This window comes from Asterias amurensis, chromosome 8 (assembly GCF_032118995.1).
Source record: "Asterias amurensis chromosome 8, ASM3211899v1".
Taxonomy (NCBI): Eukaryota; Metazoa; Echinodermata; class Asteroidea; order Forcipulatida; family Asteriidae; genus Asterias; species Asterias amurensis.
The window spans coordinates 8,427,099-8,440,346 of record NC_092655.1 but is presented as its reverse complement, the minus strand read 5'-3'; positions in this window follow the sequence as shown (position 1 = coordinate 8,440,346).

The window sequence follows — 13,248 nt, the reverse complement described above, 5'->3', positions numbered from 1 at the left end:
AAAACATTGATGGGGTTCAAATTTGCACCGGCACACTCGGGTGGTGTATCCGCAAGAAGTAATCACGCTAATTCGGCTTTTCGGGAGCTCGAAAAGTAAAAAGTTTATTCCCCGGGCAGGGAAAAGGGAAGAGCGGCCATCTTGTTTTTCTAATAGTCAACTCTGGAAATCGCGTTTTGACGGTGCAAATCGACCAAGTTGAGCATCCTGAACAACTTTCCTGTGTGGAGTCATGCAAAATTCGCAAAACCTTGGGAATTACAACTTTTTGGTGCAAAAGTGACGTCATAATTTGACAAAAAATTGTCGATTACCGCCAAAGTAAAACATTGATGGGGTTCAAATTTGCACAGGCACACTCGGGTGGGGTATCCGCAAGAAGTAATCACGCTAATTCGGCTTTTCGGGAGCTCGAAAATTAAAAAGTTTATTCCCCGGGCAGGGAAAAGGGAAGAGGGACCATTTTGTTTTTCTAATATTCATCTCTGGAAATCGCGTTTTGACGGTGCAAATCGACCAAGTTGAGCATCCTGAACAACTTTCCTGTGTGGAGTCATGCAAAATTCGTAAAACCTTGGGAATTACAACTTTTTGGTGCAAAAGTGACGTCATAATTTGACAAAACAATCGTCGATTACCGCCAAAGTGAAACATTGACGGGGTTCAAATTTGCACCGGAACACTCGGGTGGGGTATCCGCAAGAAGTAATCACGCTAATTCGGCTTTTCGGGAGCTCGAAAAGTAAAAAGTTTATTCCCCGGGCAGGGAAAAGGGAAGAGCGGCCATCTTGTTTTTCTAATAGTCAACTCTGGAAATCGCGTTTTGACGGTGCAAATCGACCAAGTTGAGCATCCTGAACAACTTTCCTGTGTGGAGTCATGCAAAATTCGCAAAACCTTGGGAATTACAACTTTTTGGTGCAAAAGTGACGTCATAATTTGACAAAAAATCGTCGATTACCGCCAAAGTAAAACATTGACTGGGTTCAAATTTGCACCGGCACAATCGGGTGGTGTATCCGCAAGAAGTAATCACGCTAATTCGGCTTTTCGGGAGCTCGAAAATTAAAAAGTTTATTCCCCGGGCAGGGAAAAGGGAAGAGCGGCCATCTTGTTTTTCTAATAGTCAACTCTGGAAATCGCGTTTTGACGGTGCAAATCGACCAAGTTGAGCATCCTGAACAACTTTCCTGTGTGGAGTCATGCAAAATTCGCAAAACCTTGGGAATTACAACTTTTTGGTGCAAAAGTGACGTCATAATTTGACAAAATATCGTCGATTACCGCCGAAGTAAAACATTGATGGGGTTCAAATTTGCACAGGCACACTCGGGTGGGGTATCCGCAAGAAGTAATCACGCTAATTCGGCTTTTCGGGAGCTCGAAAATTAAAAAGTTTATTCCCCGGGCAGGGAAAAGGGAAGAGCGGCCATCTTGTTTTTCTAATAGTCAACTCTGGAAATCGCGTTTTGACGGTGCAAATCGACCAAGTTGAGCATCCTGAACAACTTTCCTGTGTGGAGTCATGCAAAATTTGTAAAACCTTGGGAATTACAACTTTTTGGTGCAAGAGTGACGTCATAATTTGACAAAAAATCGTCGATTACCGCCAAAGTAAAACATTGATGGGGTTCAAATTTGCACAGGCACACTCGGGTGGGGTATCCGCAAGAAGTAATCACGCTAATTCGGCTTTTCGGGAGCTCGAAAATTAAAAAGTTTATTCCCCGGGCAGGGAAAAGGGAAGAGCGGCCATCTTGTTTTTCTGATAGTCAACTCTGGAAATCGCGTTTTGACGGTGCTAATCGACCAAGTTGAGCATCCTGAACAACTTTCCTGTGTGGAGTCATGCAAAATTCGCAAAACCTTGGGAATTACAACTTTTTGGTGCAAAAGTGACGTCATAATTTGACAAAAAATCGTCGATTACCGCCAAAGTAAAACATTGATGGGGTTCAAATTTGCACAGGCACACTCGGGTGGGGTATCCGCAAGAAGTAATCACGCTAATTCGGCTTTTCGGGAGCTCGAAAATTAAAAAGTTTATTCCCCGGGCAGGGAAAAGGGAAGAGCGGCCATTTTGTTTTTCTAATATTCAACTCTGGAAATCGCGTTTTGACGGTGCAAATCGACCAAGTTGAGCATCCTGAAAAACTTTCCTCTGTGGAGTCATGCAAAACTCGCAAAACCTAGGGAATTACAACTTTTAGGTGCAAAAGTGAAGTCATTATTTGATCAAAAATCGTCGATTACAGCCAAAGTAAAACATTAAATGGGTTCAAATTTGCACCGGCACACTCAGGTGGGGTATCCGCAAGAAGTAATCACGCTAATTCGGCTTTTCGGGAGCTCGAAAAGTAAAAAGTTTATTCCCCGGGCAGGGAAAAGGGAAGAGCGGCCATCTTGTTTTTCTAATAGTCAACTCTGGAAATCGCGTTTTGACTGTGCAAATCGACCAAGTTGAGCATCCTGAACAACTTTCCTGTGTGGAGTCATGCAAAATTCGTAAAACCTTGGGAATTACAACTTTTTGGTGCAAAAGTGACGTCATAATTTGACCAAATATCGTCGATTACCGCCAAAGTAAAACATTGATGGGGTTCAAATTTGCACAGGCACACTCGGGTGGGGTATCCGCAAGAAGTAATCACGCTAATTCGGCTTTTCGGGAGCTCGAAAATTAAAAAGTTTATTCCCCGGGCAGGGAAAAGGGAAGAGCGGCCATCTTGTTTTTCTAATAGTCAACTCTGGAAATCGCGTTTTGACGGTGCAAATCGACCAAGTTGAGCATCCTGAACAACTTTCCTGTGTGGAGTCATGCAAAATTCGCAAAACCTTGGGAATTACAACTTTTTGGTGCAAAAGTGACGTCATAATTTGACAAAAAATTGTCGATTACCACCAAAGTAAAACATTGATGGGGTTCAAATTTGCACAGGCACACTCGGGTGGGGTATCCGCAAGAAGTAATCACGCTAATTCGGCTTTTCGGGAGCTCGAAAATTAAAAAGTTTATTCCCCGGGCAGGGAAAAGGGAAGAGCGGCCATTTTGTTTTTCTAATATTCAACTCTGGAAATCGCGTTTTGACGGTGCAAATCGACCAAGTTGAGCATCCTGAAAAACTTTCCTGTGTGGAGTCATGCAAAACTCGCAAAACCTAGGGAATTACAACTTTTAGGTGCAAAAGTGAAGTCATTATTTGATCAAAAATCGTCGATTACAGCCAAAGTAAAACATTAAATGGGTTCAAATTTGCACTGGCACACTCAGGTGGGGTATCCGCAAGAAGTAATCACGCTAATTCGGCTTTTCGGGAGCTCGAAAAGTAAAAAGTTTATTCCCCGGGCAGGGAAAAGGGAAGAGCGGCCATCTTGTTTTTCTAATAGTCAACTCTGGAAATCGCGTTTTGACTGTGCAAATCGACCAAGTTGAGCATCCTGAACAACTTTCCTGTGTGGAGTCATGCAAAATTCGTAAAACCTTGGGAATTACAACTTTTTGGTGCAAAAGTGACGTCATAATTTGACCAAATATCGTCGATTACCGCCAAAGTAAAACATTGATGGGGTTCAAATTTGCACAGGCACACTCGGGTGGGGTATCCGCAAGAAGTAATCACGCTAATTCGGCTTTTCGGGAGCTCGAAAATTAAAAAGTTTATTCCCCGGGCAGGGAAAAGGGAAGAGCGGCCATCTTGTTTTTCTAATAGTCAACTCTGGAAATCGCGTTTTGACGGTGCAAATCGACCAAGTTGAGCATCCTGAACAACTTTCCTGTGTGGAGTCATGCAAAATTCGCAAAACCTTGGGAATTACAACTTTTTGGTGCAAAAGTGACGTCATAATTTGACAAAAAATTGTCGATTACCACCAAAGTAAAACATTGATGGGGTTCAAATTTGCACAGGCACACTCGGGTGGGGTATCCGCAAGAAGTAATCACGCTAATTCGGCTTTTCGGGAGCTCGAAAATTAAAAAGTTTATTCCCCGGGCAGGGAAAAGGGAAGAGCGACCATTTTGTTTTTCTAATATTCAACTCTGGAAATCGCGTTTTGACGGTGCAAATCGACCAAGTTGAGCATCCTGAACAACTTTCCTGTGTGGAGTCATGCAAAATTCGTAAAACCTTGGGAATTACAACTTTTTGGTGCAAAAGTGACGTCATAATTTGACAAAACAATCGTCGATTACCGCCAAAGTGAAACATTGACGGGGTTCAAATTTGCACCGGAACACTCGGGTGGGGTATCCGCAAGAAGTAATCACGCTAATTCGGCTTTTCGGGAGCTCGAAAAGTAAAAAGTTTATTCCCCGGGCAGGGAAAAGGGAAGAGCGGCCATCTTGTTTTTCTAATAGTCAACTCTGGAAATCGCGTTTTGACGGTGCAAATCGACCAAGTTGAGCATCCTGAACAACTTTCCTGTGTGGAGTCATGCAAAATTCGCAAAACCTTGGGAATTACAACTTTTTGGTGCAAAAGTGACGTCATAATTTGATCAAAAATCGTCGATTACCGCCAAAGTAAAACATTGACTAGGTTCAAATTTGCACCGGCACACTCGGGTGGTGTATCCGCAAGAAGTAATCACGCTAATTCGGCTTTTCGGGAGCTCGAAAATTAAAAAGTTTATTCCCCGGGCAGGGAAAAGGGAAGAGCGGCCATCTTGTTTTTCTAATAGTCAACTCTGGAAATCGCGTTTTGACGGTGCAAATCGACCAAGTTGAGCATCCTGAACAACTTTCCTGTGTGGAGTCATGCAAAATTCGCAAAACCTTGGGAATTACAACTTTTTGGTGCAAAATTGACGTCATAATTTGACAAAAAATCGTCGATTACCGCCAAAGTAAAACATTGATGGGGTTCAAATTTGCACAGGCACACTCGGTTGGGGTATCCGCAAGAAGTAATCACGCTAATTCGGCTTTTCGGGAGCTCGAAAATTAAAAAGTTTATTCCCCGGGCAGGGAAAAGGGAAGAGCGGCCATCTTGTTTTTCTAATAGTCAACTCTGGAAATCGCGTTTTGACGGTGCAAATCGACCAAGTTGAGCATCCTGAACAACTTTCCTGTGTGGAGTCATGCAAAATTCGCAAAACCTTGGGAATTACAACTTTTTGGTGCAAAAGTGACGTCATAATTTGACCAAAAATCGTCGATTACCGCCAAAGTAAAACATTGACTGGGTTCAAATTTGCACCGGCACACTCGGGTGGGGTATCCGCAAGAAGTAATCACGCTAATTCGGCTTTTCGGGAGCTCGAAAATTAAAAAGTTTATTCCCCGGGCAGGGAAAAGGGAAGAGCGGCCATCTTGTTTTTCTAATAGTCAACTCTGGAAATCGCGTTTTGACGGTGCAAATCGACCAAGTTGAGCATCCTGAACAACTTTCCTGTGTGGAGTCATGCAAAATTCGCAAAACCTTGGGAATTACAACTTTTTGGTGCAAAAGTGACGTCATAATTTGACAAAAAATCGTCGATTACCGCCAAAGTAAAACAATGATGGGGTTCAAATTTGCACAGGCACACTCGGGTGGGGTATCCGCAAGAAGTAATCACGCTAATTCGGCTTTTCGGGAGCTCGAAAATTAAAAAGTTTATTCCCCGGGCAGGGAAAAGGGAAGAGCGACCATTTTGTTTTTCTAATATTCAACTCTGGAAATCGCGTTTTGACGGTGCAAATCGACCAAATTGAGCATCCTGAACAACTTTCCTGTGTGGAGTCATGCAAAATTCGTAAAACCTTGGGAATTACAACTTTTTGGTGCAAAAGTGACGTCATAATTTGACCAAAAAATCGTCGATTACCGCCAAAGTGAAACATTGACGGGGTTCAAATTTGCACCGGCACTCTCGGGTGGGGTATCCGCAAGAAGTAATCACGCTAATTCGGCTTTTCGGGAGCTCGAAAATTAAAAAGTTTATTCCCCGGGCAGGGAAGAGGGAAGAGCGGCCATCTTGTTTTTTTAATAGTCAACACTGGAAATCGCGTTTTGACGGTGCAAATCGACCAAGTTGAGCATCCTGAACAACTTTCCTGTGTGGAGTCATGCAAAATTCGCAAAACCTTGGGAATTACAACTTTTTGGTGCAAAAGTGACGTCATAATTTGACAAAAAATCGTCGATTACCGCCGAAGTAAAACATTGATGGGGTTCAAATTTGCACAGGCACACTCGGGTGGGGTATCCGCAAGAAGTAATCACGCTAATTCGGCTTTTCGGGAGCTCGAAAATTAAAAAGTTTATTCCCCGGGCAGGGAAAAGGGAAGAGCGGCCATCTTGTTTTTCTAATAGTCAACTCTGGAAATCGCGTTTTGACGGTGCAAATCGACCAAGTTGAGCATCCTGAACAACTTTCCTGTGTGGAGTCATGCAAAATTCGCAAAACCTTGGGAATTACAACTTTTTGGTGCAAAATTGACGTCATAATTTGACAAAAAATCGTCGATTACCGCCAAAGTAAAACATTGATGGGGTTCAAATTTGCACAGGCACACTCGGTTGGGGTATCCGCAAGAAGTAATCACGCTAATTCGGCTTTTCGGGAGCTCGAAAATTAAAAAGTTTATTCCCCGGGCAGGGAAAAGGGAAGAGCGGCCATCTTGTTTTTCTAATAGTCAACTCTGGAAATCGCGTTTTGACGGTGCAAATCGACCAAGTTGAGCATCCTGAACAACTTTCCTGTGTGGAGTCATGCAAAATTCGCAAAACCTTGGGAATTACAACTTTTTGGTGCAAAAGTGACGTCATAATTTGACCAAAAATCGTCGATTACCGCCAAAGTAAAACATTGACTGGGTTCAAATTTGCACCGGCACACTCGGGTGGGGTATCCGCAAGAAGTAATCACGCTAATTCGGCTTTTCGGGAGCTCGAAAATTAAAAAGTTTATTCCCCGGGCAGGGAAAAGGGAAGAGCGGCCATCTTGTTTTTCTAATAGTCAACTCTGGAAATCGCGTTTTGACGGTGCAAATCGACCAAGTTGAGCATCCTGAACAACTTTCCTGTGTGGAGTCATGCAAAATTCGCAAAACCTTGGGAATTACAACTTTTTGGTGCAAAAGTGACGTCATAATTTGACAAAAAATCGTCGATTACCGCCAAAGTAAAACAATGATGGGGTTCAAATTTGCACAGGCACACTCGGGTGGGGTATCCGCAAGAAGTAATCACGCTAATTCGGCTTTTCGGGAGCTCGAAAATTAAAAAGTTTATTCCCCGGGCAGGGAAAAGGGAAGAGCGACCATTTTGTTTTTCTAATATTCAACTCTGGAAATCGCGTTTTGACGGTGCAAATCGACCAAATTGAGCATCCTGAACAACTTTCCTGTGTGGAGTCATGCAAAATTCGTAAAACCTTGGGAATTACAACTTTTTGGTGCAAAAGTGACGTCATAATTTGACCAAAAAATCGTCGATTACCGCCAAAGTGAAACATTGACGGGGTTCAAATTTGCACCGGCACTCTCGGGTGGGGTATCCGCAAGAAGTAATCACGCTAATTCGGCTTTTCGGGAGCTCGAAAATTAAAAAGTTTATTCCCCGGGCAGGGAAGAGGGAAGAGCGGCCATCTTGTTTTTTTAATAGTCAACACTGGAAATCGCGTTTTGACGGTGCAAATCGACCAAGTTGAGCATCCTGAACAACTTTCCTGTGTGGAGTCATGCAAAATTCGCAAAACCTTGGGAATTACAACTTTTTGGTGCAAAAGTGACGTCATAATTTGACAAAAAATCGTCGATTACCGCCGAAGTAAAACATTGATGGGGTTCAAATTTGCACAGGCACACTCGGGTGGGGTATCCGCAAGAAGTAATCACGCTAATTCGGCTTTTCGGGAGCTCGAAAATTAAAAAGTTTATTCCCCGGGCAGGGAAAAGGGAAGAGCGGCCATCTTGTTTTTCTAATAGTCAACTCTGGAAATCGCGTTTTGACGGTGCAAATCGACCAAGTTGAGCATCCTGAACAACTTTCCTGTGTGGAGTCATGCAAAATTTGTAAAACCTTGGGAATTACAACTTTTTGGTGCAAGAGTGACGTCATAATTTGACAAAAAATCATCGATTACCGCCAAAGTAAAACATTGATGGGGTTCAAATTTGCACCGGCACACTCGGGTGGTGTATCCGCAAGAAGTAATCACGCTAATTCGGCTTTTCGGGAGCTCGAAAATTAAAAAGTTTATTCCCCGGGCAGGGAAAAGGGAAGAGCGGCCATCTTGTTTTTCTAATAGTCAACTCTGGAAATCGCGTTTTGACGGTGCAAATCGACCAAGTTGAGCATCCTGAACAACTTTCCTGTGTGGAGTCATGCAAAATTCGCAAAACCTTGGGAATTACAACTTTTTGGTGCAAAAGTGACGTCATAATTTGACAAAAAATTGTCGATTACCGCCAAAGTAAAACATTGATGGGGTTCAAATTTGCACAGGCACACTCGGGTGGGGTATCCGCAAGAAGTAATCACGCTAATTCGGCTTTTCGGGAGCTCGAAAATTAAAAAGTTTATTCCCCGGGCAGGGAAAAGGGAAGAGCGACCATTTTGTTTTTCTAATATTCAACTCTGGAAATCGCGTTTTGACGGTGCAAATCGACCAAGTTGAGCATCCTGAACAACTTTCCTGTGTGGAGTCATGCAAAATTCGTAAAACCTTGGGAATTACAACTTTTTGGTGCAAAAGTGACGTCATAATTTGACAAAACAATCGTCGATTACCGCCAAAGTGAAACATTGACGGGGTTCAAATTTGCACCGGAACACTCGGGTGGGGTATCCGCAAGAAGTAATCACGCTAATTCGGCTTTTCGGGAGCTCGAAAAGTAAAAAGTTTATTCCCCGGGCAGGGAAAAGGGAAGAGCGGCCATCTTGTTTTTCTAATAGTCAACTCTGGAAATCGCGTTTTGACGGTGCAAATCGACCAAGTTGAGCATCCTGAACAACTTTCCTGTGTGGAGTCATGCAAAATTCGCAAAACCTTGGGAATTACAACTTTTTGGTGCAAAAGTGACGTCATAATTTGACCAAAAATCGTCGATTACCGCCAAAGTAAAACATTGACTGGGTTCAAATTTGCACCGGCACAATCGGGTGGTGTATCCGCAAGAAGTAATCACGCTAATTCGGCTTTTCGGGAGCTCGAAAATTAAAAAGTTTATTCCCCGGGCAGGGAAAAGGGAAGAGCGGCCATCTTGTTTTTCTAATAGTCAACTCTGGAAATCGCGTTTTGACGGTGCAAATCGACCAAGTTGAGCATCCTGAAAAACTTTCCTGTGTGGAGTCATGCAAAACTCGCAAAACCTTGGGAATTACAACTTTTTGGTGCAAAAGTGACGTCATAATTTGACAAAAAATTGTCGATTACCGCCAAAGTAAAACATTGATGGGGTTCAAATTTGCACAGGCACACTCGGGTGGGGTATCCGCAAGAAGTAATCACGCTAATTCGGCTTTTCGGGAGCTCGAAAATTAAAAAGTTTATTCCCCGGGCAGGGAAAAGGGAAGAGCGACCATTTTGTTTTTCTAATATTCAACTCTGGAAATCGCGTTTTGACGGTGCAAATCGACCAAGTTGAGCATCCTGAACAACTTTCCTGTGTGGAGTCATGCAAAATTCGTAAAACCTTGGGAATTACAACTTTTTGGTGCAAAAGTGACGTCATAATTTGACAAAACAATCGTCGATTACCGCCAAAGTGAAACATTGACGGGGTTCAAATTTGCACCGGAACACTCGGGTGGGGTATCCGCAAGAAGTAATCACGCTAATTCGGCTTTTCGGGAGCTCGAAAAGTAAAAAGTTTATTCCCCGGGCAGGGAAAAGGGAAGAGCGGCCATCTTGTTTTTCTAATAGTCAACTCTGGAAATCGCGTTTTGACGGTGCAAATCGACCAAGTTGAGCATCCTGAACAACTTTCCTGTGTGGAGTCATGCAAAATTCGCAAAACCTTGGGAATTACAACTTTTTGGTGCAAAAGTGACGTCATAATTTGACCAAAAATCGTCGATTACCGCCAAAGTAAAACATTGACTGGGTTCAAATTTGCACCGGCACAATCGGGTGGTGTATCCGCAAGAAGTAATCACGCTAATTCGGCTTTTCGGGAGCTCGAAAATTAAAAAGTTTATTCCCCGGGCAGGGAAAAAGGAAGAGCGGCCATCTTGTTTTTCTAATAGTCAACTCTGGAAATCGCGTTTTGACGGTGCAAATCGACCAAGTTGAGCATCCTGAACAACTTTCCTGTGTGGAGTCATGCAAAATTCGCAAAACCTTGGGAATTACAACTTTTTGGTGCAAAAGTGACGTCATAATTTGACAAAAAATCGTCGATTACCGCCGAAGTAAAACCTTGATGGGGTTCAAATTTGCACAGGCACACTCGGGTGGGGTATCCGCAAGAAGTAATCACGCTAATTCGGCTTTTCGGGAGCTCGAAAATTAAAAAGTTTATTCCCCGGGCAGGGAAAAGGGAAGAGCGGCCATCTTGTTTTTCTAATAGTCAACTCTGGAAATCGCGTTTTGACGGTGCAAATCGACCAAGTTGAGCATCCTGAACAACTTTCCTGTGTGGAGTCATGCAAAATTTGTAAAACCTTGGGAATTACAACTTTTTGGTGCAAGAGTGACGTCATAATTTGACAAAAAATCGTCGATTACCGCCAAAGTAAAACATTGATGGGGTTCAAATTTGCACAGGCACACTCGGGTGGGGTATCCGCAAGAAGTAATCACGCTAATTCGGCTTTTCGGGAGCTCGAAAATTAAAAAGTTTATTCCCCGGGCAGGGAAAAGGGAAGAGCGGCCATCTTGTTTTTCTGATAGTCAACTCTGGAAATCGCGTTTTGACGGTGCTAATCGACCAAGTTGAGCATCCTGAACAACTTTCCTGTGTGGAGTCATGCAAAATTCGCAAAACCTTGGGAATTACAACTTTTTGGTGCAAAAGTGACGTCATAATTTGACAAAAAATCGTCGATTACCGCCAAAGTAAAACATTGATGGGGTTCAAATTTGCACAGGCACACTCGGGTGGGGTATCCGCAAGAAGTAATCACGCTAATTCGGCTTTTCGGGAGCTCGAAAATTAAAAAGTTTATTCCCCGGGCAGGGAAAAGGGAAGAGCGGCCATTTTGTTTTTCTAATATTCAACTCTGGAAATCGCGTTTTGACGGTGCAAATCGACCAAGTTGAGCATCCTGAAAAACTTTCCTGTGTGGAGTCATGCAAAACTCGCAAAACCTAGGGAATTACAACTTTTAGGTGCAAAAGTGAAGTCATTATTTGATCAAAAATCGTCGATTACAGCCAAAGTAAAACATTAAATGGGTTCAAATTTGCACCGGCACACTCAGGTGGGGTATCCGCAAGAAGTAATCACGCTAATTCGGCTTTTCGGGAGCTCGAAAAGTAAAAAGTTTATTCCCCGGGCAGGGAAAAGGGAAGAGCGGCCATCTTGTTTTTCTAATAGTCAACTCTGGAAATCGCGTTTTGACTGTGCAAATCGACCAAGTTGAGCATCCTGAACAACTTTCCTGTGTGGAGTCATGCAAAATTCGTAAAACCTTGGGAATTACAACTTTTTGGTGCAAAAGTGACGTCATAATTTGACCAAATATCGTCGATTACCGCCAAAGTAAAACATTGATGGGGTTCAAATTTGCACAGGCACACTCGGGTGGGGTATCCGCAAGAAGTAATCACGCTAATTCGGCTTTTCGGGAGCTCGAAAATTAAAAAGTTTATTCCCCGGGCAGGGAAAAGGGAAGAGCGGCCATCTTGTTTTTCTAATAGTCAACTCTGGAAATCGCGTTTTGACGGTGCAAATCGACCAAGTTGAGCATCCTGAACAACTTTCCTGTGTGGAGTCATGCAAAATTCGCAAAACCTTGGGAATTACAACTTTTTGGTGCAAAAGTGACGTCATAATTTGACAAAAAATCGTCGATTACCGCCAAAGTAAAACAATGATGGGGTTCAAATTTGCAGAGGCACACTCGGGTGGGGTATCCGCAAGAAGTAATCACGCTAATTCGGCTTTTCGGGAGTTCGAAAATTAAAAAGTTTATTCCCCGGGCAGGGAAAAGGGAAGAGCGACCATTTTGTTTTTCTAATATTCAACTCTGGAAATCGCGTTTTGACGGTGCAAATCGACCAAATTGAGCATCCTGAACAACTTTCCTGTGTGGAGTCATGCAAAATTCGTAAAACCTTGGGAATTACAACTTTTTGGTGCAAAAGTGACGTCATAATTTGACCAAAAAATCGTCGATTACCGCCAAAGTGAAACATTGACGGGGTTCAAATTTGCACCGGAACACTCGGGTGGGGTATCCGCAAGAAGTAATCACGCTAATTCGGCTTTTCGGGAGCTCGAAAAGTAAAAAGTTTATTCCCCGGGCAGGGAAAAGGGAAGAGCGGCCATCTTGTTTTTCTAATAGTCAACTCTGGAAATCGCGTTTTGACGGTGCAAATCGACCAAGTTGAGCATCCTGAACAACTTTCCTGTGTGGAGTCATGCAAAATTCGCAAAACCTTGGGAATTACAACTTTTTGGTGCAAAAGTGACGTCATAATTTGACAAAAAATCGTCGATTACCGCCAAAGTGAAACATTGACGGGGTTCAAATTTGCACCGGCACTCTCGGGTGGGGTATCCGCAAGAAGTAATCACGCTAATTCGGCTTTTCGGGAGCTCGAAAATTAAAAAGTTTATTCCCCGGGCAGGGAAGAGGGAAGAGCGGCCATCTTGTTTTTTTAATAGTCAACACTGGAAATCGCGTTTTGACGGTGCAAATCGACCAAGTTGAGCATCCTGAACAACTTTCCTGTGTGGAGTCATGCAAAATTCGCAAAACCTTGGGAATTACAACTTTTTGGTGCAAAAGTGACGTCATAATTTGACAAAAAATCGTCGATTACCGCCGAAGTAAAACCTTGATGGGGTTCAAATTTGCACAGGCACACTCGGGTGGGGTATCCGCAAGAAGTAATCACGCTAATTCGGCTTTTCGGGAGCTCGAAAATTAAAAAGTTTATTCCCCGGGCAGGGAAAAGGGAAGAGCGGCCATCTTGTTTTTCTAATAGTCAACTCTGGAAATCGCGTTTTGACGGTGCAAATCGACCAAGTTGAGCATCCTGAACAACTTTCCTGTGTGGAGTCATGCAAAATTCGCAAAACCTTGGGAATTACAACTTTTTGGTGCAAAAGTGACGTCATAATTTGACAAAAAAACGTCGATTACCGCCAAA